The 21,273-nt window shown below is 49.1% G+C and overlaps 1 protein-coding gene across 1 annotated transcript in view; it reads left to right on the top strand.

Moving 5' to 3' along the window:
* The window catches only part of LOC147748379 (transitional endoplasmic reticulum ATPase-like), a 144,302-nt gene that overhangs the window by 101,720 nt on the left and 21,309 nt on the right, over window positions 1–21,273 (top strand). The window lies entirely within an intron of this gene.

The raw sequence follows: 21,273 nt of genomic DNA, 5'->3' as shown, positions 1-21,273 counted from the left end.
CAGTTGTGCAACAGGGCCCGATCTCGGAGTCGGCTAGGCTCAATAGTCACAGATACAGTCAGAGAACAGTACTAATATTTAGAACCGTAGGGGGAGGGGAAACACAGGATAGCTATGCAACCTGAACGCGTGTTGGAGTTTTAGGTTATGGAGACAAGCGTTCCTCCAGTGGGGCGGTATCAGGTGGTATGCAAATGTCACCCCTATACTCATTCCAGGCCCCCCATATCTTCTGCCATTTTTTGGGTTTACCCCTGGCCACGTACACCGTCTTCTCTCGGAACATACACCAATCCATGTTGGCCTTCCACTGTACCACCTTTGGGGCTGTTATTGCTCCCCACATCTGTGCAATGTCCCGTTTTGCGCCCATATTTCCCAGGGTAACCCATTGGGATTGTGCATTGTTGTAATCAGTTGGTCCCCAGATATTCAAGAGGCAACGCCTGGCCTCCGCCTGCACTTCCACCCCGGTCACCTCACTCATAACCATGTGTATCCGCCTCCAGTAGGATGCTATCGCACTACACTCCCAAATAATGTGCATAAAGGTGGCCAGAGCGCCACAGCCACGCCTACAGAGGCCATCCACTGAATGCCCCATGTGTATTAACCTGGGACCTGTAGCGTAAACTCTATGTAGAATTTTTAATTGTACCAGCCGCAGCCTGGCAGGAATAGCAACTTCCTTGGGTGAGGACACCGCACATTGCCAGTCTTCATCATCGAACTGTATCCCGTCTCGTATCCATTGGTCTCTCACCCCCAAAAGGAGGTCAGTGCGGACATTAATCAGTTTTTTATAGATTAAGGAGATAGCGCTATCAGGCATATGACCGTCTAGTACCCTATCTTCCAGGGGGGAATATTCAGGGATTTTCTCGCCCTCCGGCATGGCTGCCAGAAGTGCGTGACGCAGCTGAGCGTACCGGAAATATTCCGTTCCGCCCAGCTGGAACTCCGTCTGCAGAAGAGCAAAAGATTTTACCTCCCCTCTCACTATCATATCTTCCACCTTGGATATGCCGATCATGTCCCACTTGTCGAAGCCCTTGGTGTGCCACAATTTACCCAGTATCTCGGAATCGTAGAGAGGTGTTGCCATTGTAAGCCTACCCTTCCACCCCTGTGACTTCGTGATCGTCCTCCATATGTGCACCGCATTTTTCGTTGGCCCAGACATTCGACCATCCAGAGATCTCGAGTACAACGCCCTATGGTATTTCCCGTCATCCAGGAGCCACTGATCCATGGCGTAGCCCGGGCTTTCTGCAGGACCGTAGAGGCCGTGGTTTAGGGCAGCCAACTGGGAGGCCCAATAATATCTCCGGACGTCAGGCAATGCTATGCCCCCGTCATACCACGGGAGCGTAAGCTTTGTAATGGCTATACGTGATCTGCCATCCCAGAGCAAGGCACGTTGCAAGCTCTCGATCTCCCTAAAGTAACTAGCTGGGACCGGATCTTGGGTATTTTGTAGAGCATACAGGAACCTGGGCAGGGACATGATTTTAAATAATGCCGCACGCCCAAGAAGGGAGAGTGGGAGATTACGCCAACCCTCTACGTCACGTCGGAGACGGACGAGGGGGGGAAGCAAATTGTTCATGTAGCGTGTCTTGGGGTCTGTTGAGATGTAAATCCCCAGGTATTTAAATCCCTGTCTCGCAACCTGTATGCCACAGTCCCTTGGAAGTCGAGGTGTCCCCCCTCTCAGAACGTACAGGTGCGACTTCGACCAATTAATGATCAAGCCAGAATGCCTGCCAAAGAGGCGAAGCACGTCACACACCACAATAAGTGACTTACAAGGAGAGGTGAGATACAGCAAGATGTCGTCAGCGTATAGTGACACTCGGTCCTCGAATCCAGGGGACCAACGGATTCCATGTATATCAGGGTGGTGCCGAAGCCACGCGGCCAGCGGTTCAAGTGCCAATGCAAACAACAGGGGCGACAGGGGGCAACCCTGCCTGGTGCCCCTGTGGAGAGCAAAGGATGCGGAAACACGACCATTAACCGTTACATTGGCCAGCGGGCCGGCGTACAGAAGCTTGACCCACCCCACGAATTCCGGACCAAATCCGAGCTTCGCTAACACCGCCCATAGGTAGTTCCATTCAAGGGAGTCAAACGCCATCGTGGCATCCAATGACGCCAGGACGGCCGGCTCTCTGAGTGTGTGAGCCCTGGCAAAGGCTCCGTGGAGTCTCCGAAGGTTAAGGGCAGTGTTGCAGTGTGGAATAAAGCCCGACTGGTCCGGGTGCACCAAGTCGCCAATTGCGCCAATCAAACGGTTGGCCAGCAATTTAGCCAGAATCTTAGGCTCAGCATTCAACAGAGAGATGGGTCGATACGATCGGCACAGGTCTCTGGGTTTCCCTTCCTTATGGATGACCACAATGGTGGCCAGCCTTTGGTCGTGGGGAAGCATGCCCTTCTCCCGCACCTCCAGAAACATGTTCCGCAGGGGCAGAGAGACGACATCGGGTTTGATTTTATAAAGTTCCCCTGGTATACCATTGGGACCGGGCGCCTTGCCAGATCTAAGGGAGCGAATGGGGAGGGCTATCTTGTCTGCTGTAATTTCCCTATCTAAGTCATCCCGGTCCGTCTCCGACAGACACGGGAGGTCCATCTCCGCCGAAAGCTCTCCGGAGTCAGCCTCAGACCGGTCAGAGACCGAGGTGTAAATGGCCTCAAAGTAGTCTGCGAACGTCTCAACTATTGCAGTCGGATCTGTGACTGTCAAGCCGTCTTCCCCCAACACTTCTGGAACCACCCGACTAGCTCTTTCCTTTTTGTCCAGCCAAGCGATGAGCTTGCCCGCCTTATCCCCGACGTCGTAAATCCTACCCTGTTGCTTTCTACCCATGATCTTGGCAGCGTCGGAGACAATGTCTCGATATTCTGACTGTTTAAGCGAGAGAATATGGAGCAGTTCAGGTGTCGGGCCGACTTCCAGTTGGGAGTCCAGATCCTTAATCTCAGCTTCGATACGAACCACGTCCGCATCTCTGCGTCTCCGGACGTCAGCAATAAGGGAGAGCGCCTCACCCCTCAAGACTGTCTTGAACGCCTCCCACAAGGTGACGGCCGAGGCAACCGACCTCGCGTTCTCAGCAAAATAGAGCTCAATAGCCTTGGCCATGAGTCCACGCGTCTTCGGGTTGCGAAAATACCACGGATTGACCACGACCACCCGCTCGGTAACCACAATATCGAAGTCGAAGGACACCCAGACCGGGGAATGGTCTGAGATGCCCCTCGCCAGTAATCGGGCCTCAGAAACTGCCGATGCGTGGGCCGCTAGGGCTAGGATTTAGTAAATTCTGGAAAGACTACTGTGTGCCCCAGAATGGAATGAATATTGACTCTGGGTAGGATGCATAAGCCTCCAGCAGTCAATCAGCCCCATGGTGTCCAGGAAATCGGGCAGCCAGGATTGCGAACTTCGGAGATCTCTGGGCGGATGTCTGTCCAAGGTCCCCGAGCAGACCGAGTTGAAATCACCACCCACAATAAGCAGCCCCTCGGGTAGGCTCAAGATGGCGCCTCCAAGATCCTGAAAGGTGTTGTTTTGTAATCCAGGGGGGACGTAAACTGAAACCAGAACCAAAGACCGTCCCTCCCATCTACCCGAGACAGCAGCGTACCGCCCCTTCTCATCAACAACGCTAGAGTTAATCTCAAGTGGGAGAGACGCGCGCACCATGATCCCCGCCCCCCGGGATCCCGAGGAGAACCCTGAATGTGCCACCATCTTGAATCCCTTCCTGTTAAGCGATTGACACGTATTTCCCACCAAGTGTGTCTCTTGAAGCAGAATGACGTCAGGCATACATCTCTTAAACAGTTGTAGAACCACCCCTCTCATAATGCGATCACCCAAACCGTTAACATTCCAACACAGCACTTATAGTTTCCTACCCCCCATCGTCAAATCGTGGGCCCTTGCCGCGCCCGGCAGGCCTCGTGGTTACACAATCAGAAATAGAACAGTCTTTGCTTTGCCTTAAAAGAAGAGAAAAGAGAGAAAGAAAACAAACAGAACCAACAAACAGACCTCCCCCCACCCTGCACCCCTGCATCAGACTAAAAAGCCCCCCCAACCAGCAGTGTGCCTGTCGCCCCATTAACTAAACTACAAAAAGACCCTAGAGGAGAAAGGAGATCACACAGTCCCCCCCGCTACCCTCCATAACGGGAAGAAGGATATACATCTTAAAGTGCAGCAGTATGGCATTGGTCATAGTCAATAGGGCCACTCACCAACAAAGTTATAGTGAATTCTACTCTTGTTGCTCAGGGCCTCCCGAGGCGACCGCCGAATGTTCTTCTCGTTCCTCGTGTCTGTGCGGCAAGGTGTCCAGCCATTCGCTGACCACTTCAGACATGTCAAAAAATACAGCACGGCCATCATGTTCGATACGTAGTTTCGCAGGGAACATCATCGAGTATTTCATCCCTAAGTCTCTGAGACGTCTCTTCACTCCCGCGAAGCTTTGACGCTGGCGCTGAACTGCCCTAGTGAAGTCCGGGTAAAAGTTGATATCCGCATTCTGAAACTTGAGGGGCCCATTACGTCTCGAGGCCTGCAAAATCACATCCCGATCTCTGAAGTTGAGCAGCCGTGCTATGATGGGTCTCGGCGTGGCGCCCAACTTTGGACGCCCCCCCGGCATTCTGTGGGCCCGCTCTACTGAAAAGAAACGGCTGAGGCCCGCAGGGGCCAGATGAGTCTGTACCAAGTCTTCCACAAAGAGATCAGTGGCCGAGTTCTCTGCCCCTTCCGGTACACCGATGATTCGAATGTTCTGCCGCCTGGCACGTCCCTCAAAATCTTCCAGCCGCCTCGAGAAGAGTTCGTTGGCAGACCTCAGGTCCCGGACCTCCGTCTGCAGGTCCGAGACATCAGTTGTGAGGCTGGCAGCTTTGATGTCCAGCGATTTAACCCTGTCATTAGTCTTGCCCAGATCAGCTCTAATCAGGTTAAGTTCGATCGCCAGAGTGTCAACTTTGTGTGTTAGGATCTCATGCTGTTTGTGCATCTCCGTCTTGATGCCAGCTATGGCCCCCATAACGTCCCGAAGTGTCGGCTCCGACGTGTCTGGCGATCCCTCCCGATGGGAGTCGTTTGGCCGGGCAGCCGCATTCGGAGAGCTCCTTCGTTGGGCATAGCGATCAATCTTATTCGACTGGGGTTGAGTAGTCTTCCTACTAACTCGACTCGCCGTCTTGTCCGGTTCGCCTTTGCCCGCCATGTTGGAGCCGGGGAACTGAACAAAGGGTGGTACACCAAGGCCACTCCGGTTATGCAAAGCGATTACAAAGTGTAGCAGCCTCCGATAGTAGTTCAGCGAAAGGCCACTCCACAACTTCGCGTGCTCCGCAGGGCCGGCGTAGCAGTCACTCACACAGCATTTCGTTCATGCGTTACGGTGTCGTTGTCGTCGGCCATCACAGAGACAATAGTCAATCCCTGGCACGATTCTTCAGCACGATGTAACTCCGTCCAGGAGTGTCGGATTTTAAATCGGACAGCGGATTCCGTCTCAACGACCGGTCACCAACAAGATTCTACCACCGTGGATCAGGATTTCAGTCAGGATGTATGCGGAGGGTCGGAGGGTCTCCGGAGCTCCGAGCTTACGTGGCCATCTTGCTTGCCCGCGAAGCTCCTCCTTGTGTAATGTTTTTAATGTTTTAAACCAGGATAACATACCGGCCTCGTGGAAAAAATCGATCATCATCCCTGTCTTCAAGAAGGGTAACTGGCAGGACCCCTCTTGTTATAGACCCATCTCATTAATTGACGCCTCGGTTAAAATTTTGGGACGGGTCATTTTGTTTAAACTGAATGAATGGGTGAATGAAAAAGGGGTCCTGTCAAATGTGCAATATGGGTTTAGACCAAAAAGGAGTACCCTAGACCAATGTCTTAACTTACATCTGCTCCTGGATAAATACACTAAGGCCAAGGAGGGGTCCATGTACTTGGGGTTCATGGACCTCTCATCAGCTTTTGACCTTGTAAATCGGTCAAAGCTGTGGAAAATTTTACTTAATATTGGTCTTGACAGGGCCCTAGTTAACCTTCTGGCTGACTTACATTCTGGATTGTTAGCCTCTGTCAGGGTCACCTCGGAGGGCCGATGCACCACCCATTTTAACTCAGAAAGGGGGGTCAGGCAAGGGTGCATCCTGGCTCCCCTTCTTTTTACGATATACATAAACTCTTTGGAACCTGCATTAAAGGAGGCCACCCTTGACATCCCGCGTATAGGAGAACTTGGTATTCCAGTTCTCCTCTACGCGGATGACGCTGTCCTTCTTTCGCGGACTGGGGTTGGATTACAACGCCTCCTGGATGTTTTTGAGAATTTTATGAGTTCCTTGGATCTTAAAATAAATGCTAAGAAGTCCCAGAGCATGATCATGGGAAGGTGTTCTAGGAAGAAGTACTCTAAAATATTCACCTGTGGAAAAGAAGAACACTGCAGAGTTACTACATTCCCCTATCTGGGGATAACTTTTGATGAAAGAGGGTACTGGGGACCGCAGTTAAAAAACAGAAACATTTCCCTCGCAAGAACTACCTCTGCTCTCCAGGGTTTTTCGAAATGATTGGGGGCAAGGCCCATAGTAGCTTTAATGAAAATTTACAAAGCAAAATGCCTCTCAGTGGCCACTTATGGTAGTTCAATTTGGGGATATCGTTCCCCGGATTGTTTGCAGACTACTGAAAATAAATTTTTGAGATCTGTCCTCTCAGTCCCACAGTCTACTCCCTCATATACTATCCACACCGAACTTGGGGAAGGCTTTATTTCGGATAGGATAAAAATGGCCCCTCAATATCCTGGATGAAGACCTGGTTAAATCAGGAAATCCACCGGAATCATATTATTCTGAAAGATTGTCTACACCTAGACAACAATAATAAGATTCAGTGGCTGACATACATTAAAAACAGTTTTGTCAAGCTAGGGACACCAGAGCTTTTTTTCTCACCAGAGTCAATAACATCAAAGGACATTGCACTAATCAAGGGTGCAATCGGACAAATGCTAAGTCTGGAGAGGGAAGAACTGGAATTAAAAAAACCTACTGTGAGGACCAACCTTATCATATCCAGTCAACAAGGACCTGAAATCTATCTTAAAATAGTGAATTGCTCATATCATAGGTTTCTTTTAACCCGATTCCGTTTTAATATGATTCATTTGAACCTCGGATATTTCCCTAATTGGAGTACCCCTGAAAATGCAACTCCGTGTTCCTGTGACAACTTTTCTACCCAGAACACAATGCACTTTCTGATGTTCTGTGGTCATTATACGGAATTAAGGTTAACATTTTTGGACCCTATTTTAAAGGAGGCTGGATTTCTGCAGGTTAAGTCAGCTCTTTTGTATCTGCAATTATTACAGACCCCTAGGATTATCTTCCACGTTGCTAGTTTTTTAGTGGGTGCAGTCAGGATCAGGAACAAGAACATGAATGAGAACCCGTAAATGTATGGAAATGAACTGAGATGAAATCCGGGATAACTATTCGCACTATGAAATAGCAGTTTAGGGTAATGATATTGAAAGATCCATTTTAAATATTGAAAGATCCTTTTACATTTTTTTACATTATGATCTTATTGTAGGAAATTTTATGAATTTTAATGAATTTTTAAGGAGTTTTTCAAAAGTTTAAAAGTTTGATACTTTCACTGTGTATAATCAACTTTGTATAAATTAATTCTGTTTTTAGTGCGTATAATTAATGTAATTGCATTTTATGTAAATTCTGTATAGTACTATTGTCTTTTTATGATATTGATTTATCGAAATAAAGTATTCTGACTGACTGACTGACACTTACCGTACTGTTGCACCTCCTGGAGTTAGAATAGTAATTTTTACCCCAACACTATCCAATACTTACCCTACTGTTGCAACTCCTGGAGTTAGGATAGTCATTTTTACCCCTACACTATCCAACACTTACCCTACTGTTGCACCCCCTGGAGTTAGAATAGTAATTTTTACCCCTACACTATCCAACACTTACCCTACTGTTGCACCCCCTGGAGTTAGAATAGTAATTTTTACCCCTACACTATCCAATACTTACCATACATGCAATGTAATGGTATGCGTTGTAAAGGTAGTATGCGTTGTAATGGAATGTGTTGTAAAGGTAGTTTTAAAAAAATCGTTGTAATGGCATGCATTGTAATGGAATGCGTTGTAATGGATGTTGCGTTGTAAAAAATGCGTTGTAAAGGTATGCGTTGTAAAAGTATGCGTTGTAACGTCATACATTTCTGAACTCTACACTGTACTGCTCTACTCTATGCAGCTGCACTCTACTCCACTCTACTTTACGCCACTCTACTCTACCCCACTTCACTCTATGCCACTCTACTCTACTGTGCACCACTCTACTCTACACCACTGCACTCAATGCCACTGTATTGTACTCTGCAAAATTCTACTCAATTGCACTCTCCATCACTGTACTCTACCCCACTTCACGGTATACTCCACTTAACTGTGAACCAGTCTACTCTATCCCACTTTACCCTATGCAAGTCTACTCTACGGCAATCTTTCTACGCCACTCCAAGTAACTCTAATCCACTCCACACCACACTACTCCACTATACTATCTTGTACTCCAATCTGCACAGTTACATCCAACTGCACTCTATGCATCTCTACTCTAGTGTGCACCACTCTGCTTTATGCCATGCTACTCTAATGTGCACCACTCTTTTCTATGCTAATCTACTATGCTCCACTCTATGCCACTGCACTCTGGGTCACAGTACTCTACTCTGCGCAAAGGAACTCTACGCCACTCAACTCTTCCCTACTTCACTCAACCCCACTTCTCTGTACTTCACTCTACTGCATGCCACTCTACTCTGCAGCACTGCACTGTACTCCACTGTAGTCTATGCCACTCTATTATGCAACTCGACCAAACTCTACTCCACTCTGCACCAGTGTACTGTAGTCTACACCACTCTACTCTCCACCACTGTACTCTACCCCACTTCACTCTACGCCACTCTACTATGCACCACTCTACTCTATGCCAGCGTACTGTATGCCACTCCAAGCCACTGTACTCCACTTCAATATACGCCACTCCACTATATACCACTGCACTCTACTGTGCACCACTGCACTCTACGACACTGTACTGTGTGCCACTCTACTCTGCTCTGCTTCACTCTACCCTACTTCACTCTACCTCACTTCACTCTACGCCACTGTGGACTTGGGTGACGGGCGGACCGGAATAACAGGCGGGGAGGCCGGATATAGTGAGCTATTTCAGAGGTTTATTCAATTGTGATGCACAAAGTCAGAAGGAAGGTAGGGTTGTAGGGTGGGCTTCTGGGTTGTAGAGGGCGGGTTGGCTCGGCTGATGATCAGGCTCGGTGAGGTCGCTGTGGATCAGGTCTGCTCCTCCGGTGTTCGCACTCGTCTCCACGGTAGGGTACTGGGGCTCCTCGGAGGCTTGGAAAAGGAGAGAAGCGTAAGGGCTTTCGTCCGAGCAATTTGTACTTCGGAACACTTCCACCTACACCAGGGAGTGAGGGTGTACGAAAACTGCCCGTGAGGAAGGGACGGTAAGGGAAGGTGGACAAGGTAAGTAAGAGAGGGGAGGGAAGAGGGGGCGGCAGGTGTTGGGGACGGTGCTCGGTCTCTTTACAAAAGGGTAATTGTACAGTGCCTTGGTGCTCGTGTACACTACGCTATATACAACTATTTACAGGAAGGGGCACTGAGAAAGGGTAACGTGTACTCACGTGCCCCGCCGCAACTCTTGTCCGAGTTGCGGCCGCTCTCCAGCCTCCCCCTGAGGACGCCACCAGTCTTCCGTCCAGACGTCCTCCTCCTATTCCTCGCTTCGGTCTTGCCGCTCTGCTCCGCTCACTGTCGGTGGTTCTCCGCTGTCCGCTGTCCACTGTCTCCTGCCACGAGTCGGTCGCTCGGAACGCCTCTCCTTCTTTCCCGAGGGTTTTTCTACCTTCCGGGTTGTTGTCTGTTCCACCACTTCCGGGGTCAGAGGCGGCTGTTTCCGGGTCGTCAGGGGTTGTCCCGCTTCCACTTCCGGGATCGCTGGGGAGTGCTTCCGGTCCTCCAGGCTCCGTTGACGGTTCCTGCAGGGGGAGAAAAAGAGAAGGAGTCCTGGGTGACCGGGACGTTAAGTGACCGGGCGCGGGGGACCGGACCCCCGCGCTCGGACATCGCTGCAAGGAGGTATGTGCCGCTTCCGCTCCACATCCCCTTTCCCTAGCTGTCTTTCTTGTAGGGGAGGTGGGAGGCGGATATCGGGACAGATAATCAGCATTGCCCTGTTGCAGTCCTTTCCTGTGCAATGTTTTAAACCTAAAGGGCTGTAGTGAGAGAAACCACCGAAGTACTCGGTCGTTGTGGCCCCTGTTGCGGGCCATCCATTCCAAAGGGGCGTGGTCAGTGTAGAGAAGAAATTCACGCCCCTCCAGGTAGTATCGAAGGCTTTCCACCGCCCACTTGATTGCTAGGGCTTCTTTCTCTACTACTGCATAATTTCCTTCTCGGGGAAAGAGCTTCCTGCTGAGATATAGATTTGGTCGTTCGACCCCTGTTGAGTCCTTCTGTGAGAGGACAGCCCCCAAGCCCTGATCAGAGGCATCGGTCTGCAGGATGAATGTTTGTGTATAGTCTGGACTGACTAACACCGGCTCGGAGAGCAGGGACTGTTTCAGTCAGTCAAAGGCGTGTAACACCAGGGGTGAAGGATGTCGGAGTTGCTCTTCTGTTTTCGTGGTTTTCTTCAACAAATCGGTCAGAGGGGCCGCGGTTTGGGAGAAATTCGGGATAGTACCCCAATAATCCAAGAAAGGCACGGAGTTCCTTCCGGGTTTGAGGGAAGGGGATGACCTGGATGGCCTTGATCTTGTTGTCCTGAGGACGGATGAGCCCTTCACCCAACAGGTATCCTAGGTACTTCACGCTCTGTGCCGCTAATGTGGTCTTGGAGGGGTTGATGGTAAAGCCATTGTTCCCCAGAGAGGTAACGACGGCCCGCAAGTGTTGTAGATGATGTTCCCAACTGTCACTATAAATGACGATGTCGTCCAGATATGCCCCGGCGTAACTTATATGGGGCTGTAGCACCAAATTCATGGCTCTTTGAAACGTAGCCGGGGCTCCGTGAAGCCCAAAGGGCATCACTTTAAACTGAAACAAGCCCTCAGGGGTGGAGAAGGCGGTCTTGGGTTTGTCAGCTTCTTTGAGGGGGATCTGCCAGTATCCCTTGCACAGATCAAGGGTGCTTATGTACTTGGCTTTGCCTATGCGTTCCACCATTTCATCTACGCGGGGCAGGGGATAGGTGTCGAAGGCCGATATTTTATTCACTTCTCTAAAATCTATGCAAAATCTAGTGGAGCCATCAGGCTTGGGGACTAGAACAATAGGTGAATTCCAGCTGCTGCTGGAGGGTTCTATGATGCCCATTTTTAGCATTTGATTCGTCTCCTCTTTGATGATGGCTCTACGGGCTTCGGGGATGCGGTAGGGTCTTTGTCTCACTGTTTTTCCTGGTTCCGTGTGGATGGCATGTTCCACCACTGTGGAGTGTCCTGGTAGGGACGAAAATACCGTTTGCACTGGGGACAAGGCCCGCCTGAGGTCCTGTTTGTGACGTTCTGGGAGGTCAGGGTCAAGGCACCCTTCGAAGGGAGGGGGTTTTGCAGTGGACATGACAGGACGGGGTCCCTCCCACTTCTTTAGGATGTTCACATGATTGATTTGGGTGATACCTCGGGTGGGGTCTGTTTCTACTTCATATGTAACAGGGGTCACGGCTCTTAGAACAGGGAAGGGGCCCTGCCACTGCCCTAGCAACTTATGGTCGGAAGAAGGCAAAAGTAACAATACCAGATCCCCAGGATTAAAAGTACAGGCTTTGGTTCCCTTGTCGTACTGTTGTTTTTGTGTGACTTGAGCGGCCACCAGGTTCTGCCTCACAATGGCCCTTATCTGTTCTAAGTGGGTCTTTAGATTGTCCACATATTCGAGTAGGGGCCGGGTTCTGTCGGGTTCGGCTTCCCAAGCTTCCCTAGCCATATCCAAGAGGGTCCGCGGGGCTCGTCCATACAACAACTCATACGGTGAGTAACCAGTGCTGCTTTGAGCCTTACACCTGATGGCGAACAGAGCAAGGGGAAGCATTTCCTCCCATCTCTTGCTCTCGAGGCCCAAGAGTTTCTTGAGGGTCGTTTTGAGGGTGGCATTGTAGCGCTCTACCAACCCATCAGTCTGGGGGTGGTAGGCCGCTGTTCTTATTTGTTTGATGCCCAGGTGGGAGCTGACTTGGCGCATAAGGGAGGACACAAAGGGCGTCCCCTGATCAGTTAATATCTCACGGGGAAAACCCACCCTTGAGAAGATGGATATGAGGGCCTTGGCTATGTTTTGAGTGGTGGGTTGGCGCAAGGGCACTGCTTCAGGGAAGCGGGTGGCATAGTCCACCAGTACAAGAGCATACCTACACCCGGTTCTCGAGGGTAGCAATGGTCCTATGATGTCCATCCCTACTCTTGTGAAAGGGACATCAATGAGAGGGAGGGGCTGGAGAGGAACCCTGGGGGGACGGTATCGGCTGTTTCTTTGGCAGACCGGGCATTCCCTGCAATACTGTTTTATTTGCTCGTGTACACCCGGCCAATAGAACTTGTCGAGTATCGTTTGTCCGGTTTTCTCATCACTGAAATGTCCTCCCAGCAAATGGCTATGGGCCAGGAATAGTACTTTCTCCCGAAACAATCCGGGGATAACCAACTGGGGAGACTGTTGGGGTCCTCCCTTTCTGTAGAGGAGCCCGTTTTTTCAGAAGAAGTAAGGACCTACATGCAGTGGGTCCTCGGCGTCCAGAGCACGGCCCCAGGCCTCCTGTAATACCGGGTCTTCTTGTTGCGTGGCGCGGAATTCCCTGTTGGTTTCCCATGAATGGACATCCACTTGAGCTGGGAAGGCCATGGCAAAGTCCCTTTTTTCCTTCTTTTTCTGTCTTCTGGTCTTGGTCGGTTTGACCGCAGGATTCACAGGAGAGGGTTCATGGGAGAACAGGGCGTCGGCCCACCATTTCTTCAGGGATTCCGTGGTGTCTTGAAGGAGATGGGGCAGACCGCTGTAATCACTACCCAATATCGCTTGTTCAGGGAGATTGGGTATCAGTCCCACCGTTAGCAGACTGCCCTCGTCCGTAGGGTGTTGGGCGTGGACTCTGGTGGTCGGATAGTTCTTGGTGTCGCCATGGACACATTTAATAGCCACGGTGCCTGTCACTGGACCGACAGGGTGTGGTAGCTCCTGGGGTCTTAGAACACTTTGCCTGCATCCAGTGTCGGCCAGTGCCATCATTCTGTGTCCGTCTATCCGTACTGGACATCGAAACGGGGGAGGGGTGGTTTCTGCGGTGAGACATAAATAGTTCCTGGCCAGCCCTATTTCCATGGGCTCTTCCTTTTGGGGGCAAATGCGAGCAATATGCCCGTACCCACCACAATGGAAACATTGAGGTCCAGGTGGGGTGGGCCGAGGCATGATAGGGTAGGGCATCAGAGGAGCGGGCTCAGGTTTCCTGACCTCCGAAGGGGGTCGTTGGGCCCGGGGATGACTCCCATGAGGTATGCGGGGAGGATGTTCCTCCTTGGGTCGCTGGGTTTCCTGGGCTCTGCTATAGGCGCTGGCAATTTCCACAGCGCTATCGAGCGTTAGACGAGCATGTTGGCGTACCCACTTCTGGGTGGCAGGATGTAAGGAAGCTAGATACTGCTCCAGATATATTTTAGACAGGATGTCTTCCTTAGTGGCCGTAGCGGGTTTCAACCACCGATTTGCCAGGTCCTGAATACGGAAGGATAAAGCCCGAGGCGTTTCTTGGGGTCCTTCCCTTGCTTGACGCAGCCGAACCCTATACGTCTCGTCGTCAATCCCCAGACGTTCCAGGATGCAGGCCTTGATGTCTGGGTATGGTGTTTGTCCCTGTATGTTGGCTTGCTAGTAGGCGGCCTGCAGCTCACCAGTCAACAGGGGACCTAGGTAGTGGCCCCATCGATCGGCAGGCCAGGCAGCTGCGTGGACTAGGCGCTCAAAGTTTGTGAAGAAGTAATCGGGGTCTTCTCCTGGCACGTACTTCTGTAAAACGACGGAGGGTAGGGAGGTGACCGGTCTTTGTTGCCCCATGACAGTAGTGAGCTTCTCTAGGGCTTGGTCCTGCGCGGTGCCCTGACCCTTCAGTACGTCATGCAGTTGTCCCCGATCATCCTCTGCCGTCTTGAGGAACCTCTCCACCATCTTCCCCAGTTGTTCCTTGCATTCCGCCAGTTGTTTGACTGCGGCCTCCATGCCTCCGGGATATCCCACTTCTGACACCACCTGTGGACTTGGGTGACGGGCGGACCGGAATAACAGGCGGGGAGGCCGGATATAGTGAGCTATTTCAGAGGTTTATTCAACTGTGATGCACAAAGTCAAAAGGAAGGCAGGGTTGTAGGGTGGGCTTCTGGGTTGTAGAGGGCGGGTTGGCTCGGCTGATGATCAGGCTCGGTGAGGTCGCTGTGGATCAGGTCTGCTCCTCCGGTGTTCGCACTCGTCTCCACGGTAGGGTACTGGGGCTCCTCGGAGGCTTAGAAAAGGAGAGAAGCGTAAGGGCTTTAGTCCGAGCAATTTGTACTTTGGAACACTTCCACCTACACCAAGGAGTGAGGGTGTACGAAAACTGCCCGTGAGGAAGGGACGGTAAGGGAAGGTGGACAAGGTAAGTAAGATAGGGGAGGGAAGAGGGGGTGGCAGGTGTTGGGGACGGTACTCAGTCTCTTTACAGTGCGTGACAAAAGGGTAATTGTACAGTGCCTTGGTGCTCGTGTACACTACGCTATATACAACTATTTACAGGAAGGGGCACTGAGAAAGGGTAACGTGTACTCACGTGCCCCGCCGCAACTCTCGTCCGAGTTGCGGCCGCTCTCCAGCCTCCTCCTGAGGACGCCACCAGTCTTCCGTCCAGACGTCCTCCTCCTCTTCCTCACTTCGGTCTTGCCGCTCTGCTCCGCTCACTGTCGGTGGTTCTCCGCTGTCCGCTGTCTCCTGCCACGAGTCGGTCGCTCGGAACGCCTCTCCTTCTTTCCCGAGGGTTTTTCTACCTTCCGGGTTGTTGTCTGTTCCACCACTTCCGGGGTCAGAGGCGGCTGTTTCCGGGTCGTCAGGGGTTGTCCCGCTTCCACTTCCGGGATCGCTGGGGAGTGCTTCCGGTCCTCCAGGCTCCGTTGACGGTTCCTGCAGGGGGAGAAAAAGAGAAGGAGTCCTGGGTGACCGGGACGTTAAGTGACCGGGCGCGGGGGGACCGGACCCCCGCGCTCGGACATCGCTGCAAGGAGGTATGTGCCGCTTCCGCTCCACAGCCACTTTACCCCACTTGGCTCTACGCCACTCTAGTGTACGCCACTGTACTCTACTTTACTATCCTCTACTTCACTCTATGACCCTTCATTCCACCCCCACTTCACTCTACTATACTCCACAGTACATGACTCTATACCACTGTATGCCACTGCACACTACCCCACTGCACTTTATGCCTCCCTATTCTAGTGTGCACCACTCTGCTCTGTGCCACTCTGCTTTACTCTGCACCACCCTACTTTGCGCCACTGCACTCTACTCTGAACTGTTCTACTCTATGCCACTCGAAGGCACTCTACTCCGTGCCACTCTACAGCACTGTACTCCACCATATGTCACTGCACTCTATCTCATTGCACTAAACTCTGCACCGCTCTACTCTATGCCACTCTACCCTACTCCACTTCACTGTACGCCACTGTACTCTACACCTCTTTTCTATGCCACTCCACCACACTCTACTCCACGCCACTCTACTTCTCTCTACTCTACCCCACTTCCCTGTACTCTACTCTACACCACTCTACTGTACACCATGCTACTCTACGCCACCGTACTCTACCACACTTCACTGAACCCACTTCACTTTCCCTCATTCAACTCTGCACCACTCTACAATATGCCACTCTACTCTTCCCCACTTCAACTACCCCTCTCTACTGTACGCCACTCTACTCTACTGCACTGTACACCTCTCTATTTTATGCCACTCCACCACAATCTACTCCACACTACTCTATTCCACTTTAATCTACAGCACTCTACTCTGTGCCCTGTACTCTACGCCACTGTACTCTACTCTGCACCATTCTATTCAACCTCATTCGCCTCTACACCACTCTACTGTACTCCACTCTACTCTGTACCACTTTACTCTACCACACTTCACTCTTTCCCACTTCACTCTACCCCACTTCTCTCTTTGCCACTCTATTGTACGCTACTCTACGCCACTCTTCTCTACCCCACTTCCCTGTAGCCCACTTCACTTTACGCCACTATACTCTGCGCCACTCCAAATATTGTTTCTTGATATCTAGAAAAAAGGGGTCTTTTATGGGATGCAGCTGATCCTGAAGATGATTGGGGCTTGCAAGGGGAGCAAATGTAGTTTCTGTAGTGCAAGATTGATGTGGTTGGATTTCTTTAGCCCTTTGGTAAGCTGTAGTCTTGCCTGAAGAATGTCTTTCAAAAGAGCAAGGTGGTCTCTGGGACGCCATTTAGCAGGGCATTACCTCCAACTAGGTTGGAGAGGACTAGGGCTCAAACTGTCCTTCTAAAGTCTTCTGGGAGAAAAGGTTTCTCTTTTTTCAGAAAGATTCTTAAACCAGGCAGTTTTGGTCCTCTTGACAGTTTGCTCTTTGAGTGAGAGCTTTAAGTCAGGAGTGAATGAAGAGATTTGTCCTGTTGTCAGGATCGTACCTTTTGGGGTAGGATGTGAACTATTGTAGGATTGCAAAGCATGCCATTGAAGCCCTTGTGAATTTACAGGGTATGGTTCAATGTTAGGTAATCGACGGTGTCAGAAGCTGCGGACAGTTAGAGCAGGAGTGGGAGACAAGAGTTGTTTTTTTTGTTGAGGACGAGGACATTGATGACTACTTGGAGTGTATCTGGTTCAACATTGCAGATGGTCTGAACCCTGGTTGACAGCCTTGTAGTAGTTGTTCATGCTGATATGTCCCTCTAACTAGTTGACAACTGTCTTCTTGAAACGTTTTCCAACAATGTAAGGTGGGTTAGAAGATTGAAGTTCGGGAGGTCTTCTGGATCTAGTGTAGGCTTCTTCAGTAGTGGGAAGTCCTGTCCTGGCCCAGACCATGTGCAAATTCCTTTTCTGACTTGTGAGTTGTGGCTTGGATACTAAAGTGTGGTCTGGATTGTTCAGGTGTCACAGCCAGATTCATAAACATAACATGAACTAGAACAGCAGACTTCTTACAGCTTACTGGGTCTAGCTTCCTCAGCAAGACAGTTCAAGCAACAGTGCAATAAATTCTGCAGCCGTTCAAGGTCAATGAAGTCCTAGCAGAGACAACCTCTTCAACAGACACATCAACTTTATACTGCTCATTTCAGGGCAGGGTGGATCTGCGGCACACCATCAACACTTGCAGATCCAATCTCCACCATCCTCTGGCAGCTTTACTGCCTCAAAACCTCTCCTAATCCCCACCTTATGTACCATGTTCGGGTGGGAGTAGGGTGGCCTATTTATTTTTCTACCCGTTCGGAGATGATCACAACATATTGCTTGGACATCCAGCTGATCCACAAGGGTTAGGCCCTACCTTTCCTCCTTCTAGATCACACCCTTTCCACTAGTATGTGCTCTCTGGCACACTTCTCAATCTTGGAAGATGAATCCCTTGCCTTGTTGAGGAGGGACAATAGGCTGGCAACTCTGAAAGAAAGGGCCATTATATTCTTATCCCTTTAATACTTTGTGCCTAAGAAGGACAAATTGACACCCAGCATAAATTTCAGGCTTTCTGAACATGTTTATTTGGTAGGACAAGTCCAAGATTCTAACTCTGAGCCACATTTTGCTGGCTCTTAATTCATGAGAGTGGTTAGTGTCCCTGTGTCTTCCAGTTCTCTTTGCCTACAGACATAACCTGAGATTCACTGTGAGATCCTAGCACAGTTATTTCAATATTTAGCGCTTCAGACTGACAACTGCATTTCATGTTTTCACAGAAGTGCTGGAAATTGTGGTGAGTTCAATGCCATGGTAAAAGTTCCATGAATTTCTGTACTTGGGCAAATGGCTGGAGAAAGAGGTCAAAGGTTGTCATGTCATGACTGAAGCCACATGGCAGCACTGGACATCTCTTGGTAAAGAAAAGTTTTCAGGATTAGTCTGATGCCTAGAAGGGAGTTTAGTAAGATGAGTCCTGTGCAGGAAGATTATATATCTACATGAAATAACATCAACAATGGCAAGTAACTCCTTTGTTAACTTTGTTGATGGTGTCCAGGGGCATGGGGACTATTTTCATGCTTTGCCTTTCATGAGTCATGACCACTCCCCACATTCAACAATGGTAATAAATATTTCCACATATACCATACACACATATGCAAACACACACACACACAGACCCAGCACCCGCCCCTCAACGATGTGGCATACTACTCAGCTCACGTTCATATTAATTTCTCTTAAATGGCTTAAACTAAGTATGTACTACTAAAAATCATATTTTTTCATAATGTTGTCTCCTTTTTGGAATCAGTGTTTCCTTGTTATGTATGTAGTTTTCCGCATGATGATTTGAGTATCACTAACTCATAACCCAGTGTTTGATATTTGTTAAAGTAAAAGAGTTTGCTGTTACTTGAAATTCCTACTATCAGAAGTGATACAATTTATTTGTGAAATGTAACTGTAATGTAAGAACTCAGTTGGTACTTTTTGTTGTAAACTATTAAAGAAAACATATTTTATTTGTCAAATTGCGCATACATGGCAGGGCTCCGCACACCAAAGACATCTGCAGAATCAAACCATATATAACCATAGGAGCGATCGACTTTTGTGAGTGACATCAAAATGCATAACAAAAACATACTAAATAATATAGAAACCCCCCCAACTTCCTCCCTCCCTCGCCCCTCCCCCTGAAATCGCAAAAAGTCCCCATAGTCCTATCCACAGCCTATATATAGAACAAAATAGTCCTAGCATGGTAGCATACACCCCCCCCCCGGATCCCCCCACCCAGTACCTCCACAGACCCAATATTCACCAGAAATTGCCCCAATGGATGAGCCTGTACAACAGCTGGCGGCTCCAGCCATAGACCCCGATAATCCACTCATCGTTTCCATATTTTGTAATGCTTGCGTGGACATCCCCTGGCTACAAAAATAGATTGTTCTAGCCCCATACAGAAGTCCAAGCCATTCTTCCAAGCGGCCACCGAGTGGACCCGCGTCGCTTTCCACGCCTTGGGGATGTCTCGCTGCGCCAGTGTGAAGCCCAATTGGATGAGGTGTCGTTTGTAATTGTTGTAAACCATTTTGAAACAAAAATACATTTCAATCCGTTTGATTTTGTAGTCAGTAGTATTATATATATATATGCACATATTGTCTGAGGTAGTTAGATTTGTGGCCCTGGTTAATAGGTGCACTACAGCTGTTTATGTTTCAACTTCTGTAGTGTTCCTCTCAGTTTTCTCTTAGTCATAATTGCACAGATACAGTTGTATCTGAGCAATGAAGATTAAGATGTGAACAGTTATTTTTGAAAGGATATTGTGAATATGAATTGCCTCCTAATGGTCACTGAGAAAAACACTATAAAAGTTTTTAATTGTGGATGTAAGAATTAAAAGTGATAATTATGAAATAGATATTTCACAGCAATGTTAACCATTGAGTTTAATTATGCATATAACGATTAAACACAATGGTAACACATTTTATTGAAACATCCTTCCGTTGAAATACCAAAGCCTTTTGGCTGGATTTACTCACACATACATATATGCATACGTATTTAAAGCAAGTAAATACAACCTGGATCGCTGCCGAACTTGAAGTACCTGGTGGTCATATCTCATGACTTCCCTTAAGAGCCACTTGATTAGAGACCGAGTGGGCACTTCAACGACACTCAGGTAAGTGTTTTGAGACACATTATAAGTGGATCAAGTAAGCAGGTATGCAGAAAAGGTGATCATTTCAAAACTGGATGTACTAGCGCCATCTGTCTCCCTTAAGTGTTCCATGAAATCACAAACATCTCTCACTGGGCCAGATGTACGACCATATTTTGCAGTCGCAAACGGGTAATCGGCCTGTTTGCAACTGCAAAATTGGTCTAGCCCATGTACAAACCCTATTTTGCGAATCAGTAAGCAATTATCGACTCGCAAAATAGGGTTTGCGATTCGCTATATTAGGAAGGGGCGTGCCAAGGGCATCCCTTCCTAAAGCCGAGTCCAAATGGTATATACCAAATTTTTGCGATCCATTTGCGGTCGCAAAACACCCACAGTTTGCCACCTACTTCAAGTAGATGGTAAGTTACTCTCAAATGGGAAGGGGGTCCCAGGGGCACCATTCCCCTTTGTGAATGGGTGCGAAAATATTTTTTAGGAGCAGGCAGTGGTCCCAGGAATGCCTGCTCTTAAAAAATTAAACTGAAAAGTTTAATTTTTCTTTTTTTAAATGCAGCCCATTTTCCTTCAAGGAAAATGAGCTGCATTTAAAAAAAACTGCTTTATTTCAAAAGGAGTCACAGCCATGGAGGTCTGCTGACCCCAGCAGGCCACCATCTCTGGAAGTGCTAGCCATTCCCAATGGGGTCGCAAATTGCACCTGCCTCATGAATATTAAAATGGAATGGTTGTACATCTGGCCCACTGTCTTCTGCTGTATAGGAATTCCCTGCAGGTAACTAATCTCAGTATCAGATATAGCTTCCATGATACACAATTCTGAGATGCAACATTATAAGTAAATTTGCACTATCTCAAGAACAGTAGAGCAGGCCTCCACAGAACCTACCAGAGAACACCTGAAATCAAAAAATTAGATGCATAAGCCTGGGGAGCTGCATGCCTCTGAAATATGGTAAGAAAGAGCTTCAAGAGCAGCAGTACACAGCAGAAACTTAACGGACCAGTATGAATTATAATATTATCGACAACACTTGATAATGCACTTAATATGATAAAGGTGTGACTTTGTTAGTGGTCAACAGGAGTGATTCCATTCACCAGTGCGATATTTGCAGCAAACCACGGCTCACTGCTTTCTTTGTGAAGCCTGCGATTCAAGATTAAGGGTCTTGAGG

Source organism: Lissotriton vulgaris, chromosome 1_1 (genome assembly GCF_964263255.1).
Source record: "Lissotriton vulgaris chromosome 1_1, aLisVul1.2, whole genome shotgun sequence".
In the NCBI taxonomy this organism is placed as follows: domain Eukaryota; kingdom Metazoa; phylum Chordata; class Amphibia; order Caudata; family Salamandridae; genus Lissotriton; species Lissotriton vulgaris.
The sequence above is the reverse complement of the archived record's forward strand: the minus strand, read 5'-3'. Positions and strand labels throughout refer to the sequence as shown.